General features: G+C 47.5%; 1 long non-coding RNA gene across 1 annotated transcript; it reads right to left on the minus strand.

Moving 5' to 3' along the window:
- Positions 1-1,239: 1,239 nt before the first annotated feature.
- Positions 1,240-3,734, minus strand: LOC144290362 (uncharacterized). Its single transcript, XR_013358075.1, has 2 exons — positions 3,508-3,734; positions 1,240-1,372 (listed from the first exon to the last, which is right to left on the minus strand). It is a non-coding gene; the product is annotated as an uncharacterized LOC144290362 (long non-coding RNA).
- Between the last annotated feature and the right edge of the window lie 3,403 nt (positions 3,735-7,137).

A 7,137-nucleotide genomic window follows, 5' to 3' on the forward strand; every position in this document is an offset into this window, starting at 1 on the left:
CCGCCCCTGCCTGGGCCAAGACGTCCACTCTGTGCAGCCAGTTGCTATGAGGACAGAGGCCACCATTCCACCGGACAGTGATCTTGACCCCCGGGAACATGAGCCTCCTAGATTTAGCACGTGGTGCACCCTTCTGTCACTGCGCAGGCAAAGACAGACATCCAGCATGAAGCCTGGCCCCTCCGAGCTCCAGCTACAGGACAGGATGCGTGTTCCCAGATCCTGCCCCACTGGCCCAGGGTCCACACTCCCAGGCCCTCCTTCCAGCCTCAGATGTTAGGAGGGAGTTCTGCCTCCTGGCAGCGGGCAGCTCCTACTCTGGGTTCCTGCCGAGGAGCAAGACGGTGATGGAGGGAGCAGCTGGGCCAGAGCCTCGGAAGTCTGGAGCAGACCCCTGACCTCAGGGTAAGCCATGGTTTGGGACTGCAGCCACATGTTTTCTTGAAGGCATCGTGGGAATCCTGCTGAGAAGTCCCCACCATCCCCACTGGGTTGAGAAGCATTGAGAGGCTTTGTGTCACCCCTTATGATAGCCACCAGAACCCAGGAGAAACAGGATGTCTCAGCAGGTGGGGGAAAAATACTATTCCTTTCTGTCTTTTTGTTTTGCCATTTTTATCCAGTGGGCCTTCAGCAGATACACATTGCTGTTCATCTGAGGACTAAGCTCTTCCTCAATACTTTTTTTTTTTTTTTTTTTGCAAAGGCATTCTGAGAAATATCTTTGGCAAGCTGGGGGGCATCCCACCAAGGTGTGATACATTTACACTAAGAAACTGAAAAAAGAAATTATCTGAATGAGTTAGATTCACAGTTTCCGAACTGCATTTCCGCATTCCTCACCCCCATCAGAGTGTGTGTTAACTGAATTGGCAGCAAGCTGATTTAGGCTTTAGGGTGGAAGACAAAGCTGGAAGGGACTTTGCTTTTTGGGCTGTGAGTGGCACTTGACACTATGTCTGCTTCTGGAAACCCATTGTCAAAATGCCTCCAGCTTGGGACGCCTGGGTGGCTCCATGGTTGAGCGTCTGCCTTCGGCTCAGGCCATGATCCCAGGGACGTGGGATCAAGTCCCACACCGGGCTCCCCACAGGAAGCCTGCTTCTCCATCTGCCTGTGTCTTTGCCTCTCTGTGTGTCTCTCATGAATAAATAAATAAAATCTAAAATTAAAAAAAGAAAGAAATGCCTTCAGCTTTCATTCCAGCACCATCTTTCCAGAAACATACATTTGTGTGTGTGGTATCCAAGTACTCTTTATTATGAACTCATCCATTCATTCAACAAATTTGAATGGAGTGCCTCTGACCACCGGCATCCAGCCAGCCTCTTCTCGGAGCTCGGTGTGTGATGACGAAGCCTGAAGCACGTGGCTGCACATCCAAAATGGAAAGACACACAGCAGTGTCAGTATGTAAGCAATCTCTCTTTCCAAAATAATTGAAAGCAGGGACTCTTACAGTTATTGGTAGACCCATGTTTGTAGCAGAATTATTCACAATAAGCAAAAGGCAGAAACAACCCACACCTCCACTGACAGATAAATGGAGAAACAAGATAGGGGGTACACACACAAGGGGATATTATTCAGCTTTAAACAGGCAAGGAATTCTGACACCTGCTACATCAGGGAGAAACCTTGAAGACATTATGCTGAGTGAATAAGCCAGCCACACATACACACACACCCCAAATACTATAGGATTCCATTTAGATGAGGCCCCTAGAAGAATTGGAGTCACAGACAAAATAGATGGTGAGTGCAAGGGAAGAGGAGGGGATAAGGAGGTGTTTAGGGGGATGCAGTTTCAGGTTTTTAAAAATTTTTTTTTTTATTTATTTCTGGTAGTCACAGAGAGAGAGAGAGAGAGGCAGAGACATAGGCAGAGGGAGAAGCAGGCTCCATGCACCGGGAGCCCGATGTGGGATTCGATCCCGGGTCTCCAGGATCGCACCCTGGGCCAAAGGCAAGCGCCAAACTGCTGCGCCACCCAGGGATCCCCAGTTTCAGGTTTTTAAGATGAAAATGTGCTGTTTGATGGAGGGTGTTGATGGTGGCACAACAATGTAAATGCATTTAGTGCATTGGACCATACACTTATACATAATTAAAATGGTAACTTTTAAGCTGGTGTCCTGAAAACATGGCCAATCAAGAAATTCTGATCACTTCTCCAGATGGCTTACAGAAGTACCAAGGTTCTCTCTGGGGTCCGCTTAGAGCAAATAGACGTCTGAATTCACATGGATGTCTAAGCTCAGGTACTGGTGCTCACGTCACGTGTTGCATGCATGTTGACAACATCATGTGCCAGGCGCTCTGCTGGGTGCAGAGCCAAAGCATCAAAGAAAACCTCTACCAAGTCCTCACCCTTTGAGGAGCTTCCAGCCTGGTCAGAGAGACATGTGCAATTTAATACACATGGAAACTTTATTTTATTTAAGTGGGAACTGCCAGGGAGAAAAACTGAGCAGAGTTGTGGGAGGTTAGGAGGGAGGGTGGGAGTGGGGTGGTGTAAGCAGCAGGTTACCATTTTTCAAAAGACCTATCTCGAGGCACCTGGGTGGCTCAGTGAGCATCTGCCTTTGGCTCAGGGTGTGATTCCAGGTCCTGGGATCGAATCCCACATAGGGCTCCTCATAGGGAGCCTGCTTCTCCCTCTGCCTATGTCTCTGCCTCTCTCTCTGTGTCTCTCATGAACACATAAATAAAATCTTAAAAAAAAAAAACAAAACAAGGACCTATCTCACTGGGTACTATAATACTAAAGACAAAAAACACACATTACCTGCCTTACAGGTAATTTGTCAGTGGTAGTTTAGAGCAGTGGTTGGCCACTCAGGAACTACTTTACCTTATATTAGCATTAAAAAAAAATAAGCAAATACTTTGTAGATAATGAGACTCAGGTTTCTCCCCAGAGAGAAAGAAGTTACAGATAAGCAAGGGGCTGGATGCTAGAATGAACCTTGTCCTTTGGATTGGAGTCAGAGATGTCAACATGACCTCTTGTTTATTTTAATACGTGCACAAATGAGTAGACACAGAAGTAACTGTGTGTTTGCACATATGGGTTAATATGCACACGCATTTTTTTTTCTATTTCTGCCTGCTAAGGGGGCCTAGCAATAGGCACACCCAGCACCTTAGCAAGTGTGCTTTCACTCTTTTCTCCAGTAAGAGAAATCAGGGCTCCTTGGAGGAATGGTTGATTTCAGGACTGAGACAGGGAAGGTATAAAATGAGCTTCGAGCATGTTGGGGCTAGAAAGGAAGGAAAAGATTTTTTTAAAAATTAGGGGTGGCGTGGGGTGGGGCAGGGTTGGAAGCATGTCGACAGGAGCCAACCCAAAGAGCACCCAGCAGATGAAGCTGGACCAGTTTCAGCCACACAGATAGACAATGGTATTGTTGAGTCTGCCCCGAAGGACAAGACGAATAGCCACACGTCCAACCTGACACAAGGAAATGTTGCATGTGGGAATGGAATGGGACAGGCGGTGCTCACCTCCCTCCACTGAGTAATTCCAGCCAAGCACTGCACAGAAATCTCCATGGTAACACCCTGGCGGGAACCGCCACAACAAGGTGGGAGCTTCGAGGGGAAGCAGAGCCTCCAAGCACCCACCACCCCCTCCCCCCCGCCAATGCTCCTAGTCACGGTGTTAGCTTTAACATCCACACACAAATTATTCCCGGTTCCTCCCCTGAGGGATCCAAGCTGAGTTGTCCTCCTTTGAGGAAGGAAAATGTAGTGACTTCACAATGGAGGGACCCAACAGATGACCTGAACCAGGTGATGGGGAAACATCACAGGCGACGAGTGACAATGACATCACATACACTTGATATGATGAGATGATGCAAACACATCACCTCCATGGCCTTCTCCCCAAACTCATCACTTTCAGGTAATCATGAGAAAGCACCTGACACACCCAATTGGGGGGAAAATCCTCCAAAATACTTGGCTAGTGTTATTCAAAAGTGTCAAGCATCAAGTGGCACGGCGTGGAGACTTAAACAGACATGACGCCTAATGCAGCCCTGTGTCTAGTGGGACAGGAGCCTGACATTAGTTTATAGTGTGGTACTGTGTGTCTACACATGTACCCAGGAGAGATGCACTGTGCTTTTGTGAGATCCTGACTTTAGGGGAAGCTGGGTGAAGGATCAGGAACTCCTGGGACCATCTTTGCAATTACTCTGTAAATTTAAAGGCATTCCAAAATAAAAAGTTAAATTTTTCAAAAGGAGTCACTGACCTTCTAAACCCTCAGATGCTATGTTTAACAATAGTAGGCAATTGTCTCGATGAGGTCCAGACCTTCCACGTAGGAAAGCACAAAGGCTTGATTCTGGGAGGCTTTCAGTGAGATGAGGCCAGCTGACCAACCCTTGGTGGCTCCTAGTGACAAAGGCAGACCACCATCTCTCCAGGGTGTTGGTGACAGTAAAGGAGGTTGAGGAGCAGGGCTTTGTACCTCAAGGCTGAATGATGACAGACTGAGCATAATGCATAGATTTTTTCCTTCATCTGGAGAAGAATCTGCTCAGATGGAGACACCTGTTAGCTCAAGCTCATCACAGTTCATCACTGGCTGGTTCTGGACTCTTAAAACTGCAGCTGGGGATCCATTGGATCACCATCTGAGCTTTGTGTCTTCATCTGTGTTTCCCCCTGACACAGCGTCCATACAGGAGCTAGAGCAGATCTTTCATACCATCTGCCGGTAGAGATGCCCTTGCCTATCAAGTTGGAGAATGGAGGACGTCTGCTACATTACCCCCATGTGGTTGGCATGATCACTTTTAAGACACACCATCGGGTTTATCTACAAAAATCTCTTGTAGACACAACTTTGTAGAAGGCTATGAAGGGAGGGAGGGAGGGAGGAGTTAGGTTGGGGAAGGGGCTTCAAACCTTCAAAGAAATCCATTGGTCGTGCTAGGACTCTGCAAGATTCCCTCTTTCTTCCTTCTAAAGACATTTCTAATGTATTTGTGAGTGTGTGTGTGACTGAGTGTGTGTGTGTGTGTGTGTAGTGTAGTGTAGCCATAGACCCTCGATTCAGTGCCTTGAATGTGGAAGGGACCCAAGACAGTAACCAGGAGACCCAGTTCTTCCCCCAGCTTCACTACAAGCTGTGACTCTGCATAAACACCTGACCCTGTCTAGGTCCCATTTCCTAACCCATTAACCACAATAGCAATTTCTAGAACTTTCATCCTGTTGTCCCAGCGGCAGGACTCGGCCAAATGGAAAATGGAAGATCCTGAGTGTATGAAGTCTATCAGCACCATGCCACCCAAGCTAGCTCAGCACAAACCCGAAACAGAAGTGAGGTTACTGCAGAGGGTTCTCCAGTCTTAGTGAGCCCCATGAATGTTGACAGAACATTTATAAAACATTTCCAGATGATGTCAACAGCCATCTCTCTCATTTTTTTAAAAGATTGTATTTATTTATTTATTTGTTTGTTTATTTATTTATTTATTTATGAGAGACACAGAAAGGCAGAGACACAGGCTCCCCTGCAGGGAGCCTGACGTGGGACTCAATTCCAGGACCCCAGGATCATGACCTGAGCCAAAGGCAGACACTCAACCACCGAGCCCCCCACGTGCCCCAACAGCCGTCTCTTTCATAAGTGGTATTGTGTGTGTGTGCATTCTGACCCAGTGGGCCAGCCAGCTGCTTGCTGTGTGACCATAGCACCTGAGTAATGCCAGGCCCTCAGGTTTCAAAGAATTTGAGTCCAAATCTGAATGATCAGCTGAGGCCCCCTTTCATTTCCAAGACAAGGGACAGTCCTCTAATTATAGCAGACCACAGAGGAGAAGCTATATAATTAATTCACTTGAAAACTAACTACCTCTCTCTTCACAGGACACACAGTGAGAAGCTTTGCTCCTTGGTAACCATCCCATTCCCGCCCTGATGAGCAAGGCTCCAGAGGGATGGATGAGCCCTGTAGCCACGTCCTGCTGGGTCATGCTGCCACCCAACACCACATGGGCTGGAAAGACCCATATGGGTGAACAGATGTGAGGCACGGGGACCTGGCTGGGAAAGCAAGGAGGGGCCAGCCTGGCCGTTGAGCTGAGAGGTGCTGGATGAAAAAGAAGCAGAACCAAAGACACTTCCTCATGACCTGGTCCACCTTCATCGCAACGTGGTTTCTTGCTCTTCCAAAGGGGCTCAAGGCCGTTGTCTGACCTCAAACACTGCTCAGATGGCAAAACCGCATTTGGACAAATGCAAAGGAGAAACAAATCAAAACCACTCTTGGGTTTAATTGCTCATAAAACACAGAGGGATTGAAAAGATTAAAAGGGAAAAATGAGCAAAACAAACTTGGAGCTTGTACACACAGTCCATGTGAAACTGTTTGAGATACTGGAAACAAAAATGTGAGGGTCAGATCACCCAGCCCTGCTGTTAGGTCCCTTATCTCAGCCACAGGGAGCCAAGGCAGTGGACACTGACCGTCTGACACAGGGCAGCCCCAGCCCAGGCCCGGAGGACAGAAAGGCCCTCCAGAAGCACAGTGCATTGCTCACAAGAGCACTTCCAAATGCTCCGGGGACAGCTTTGTACAGCCCCCGACACCTGCAAATCATTTGTGTTGGCCACGTTCCTACTGGCTTGTGGCCTTTCTAACCAGACAACAGAGGATCCCATCAACTTCAGCCTGAAACAGGACTTATGTAAAAAAGTTAGGAGAATTTCTGGATTTGGAGCTCACCCCTCAAATTGCTTCTTTTGAAATAGTGGCAGCCTTCGTAGGCATCGTCCGATATGTCTAACATTTGAATTTCTAATGTAAGCCTCACATGTCCGGGCTTCCTAGCCTTCATCAATATTTTACCCATTCTGAAAGTGGAATTGGAAGGCATTTCCCCCAAATCCTTCAAGATATACTATTTTATCAATTCTTTACTCAGAGAAATGACACCAAGAAATCGTTGCTTTTGCTTTTTGCTTTTTCTTTCCAGTTCAACCCTGTTCGATGGCAAATGCACAGATTCATTCTGGATGGTGCCTCAAACTGCGTAATGGAAAGACTTGAACATGCTGTCATCAGGGACCTTAACATTTACCCTCAGAAAATCCTATCGCCCCCTTGACACCCCG

This window comes from Canis aureus, chromosome 1 (assembly GCF_053574225.1).
Source record: "Canis aureus isolate CA01 chromosome 1, VMU_Caureus_v.1.0, whole genome shotgun sequence".
NCBI lineage: Eukaryota > Metazoa > Chordata > Mammalia > Carnivora > Canidae > Canis > Canis aureus.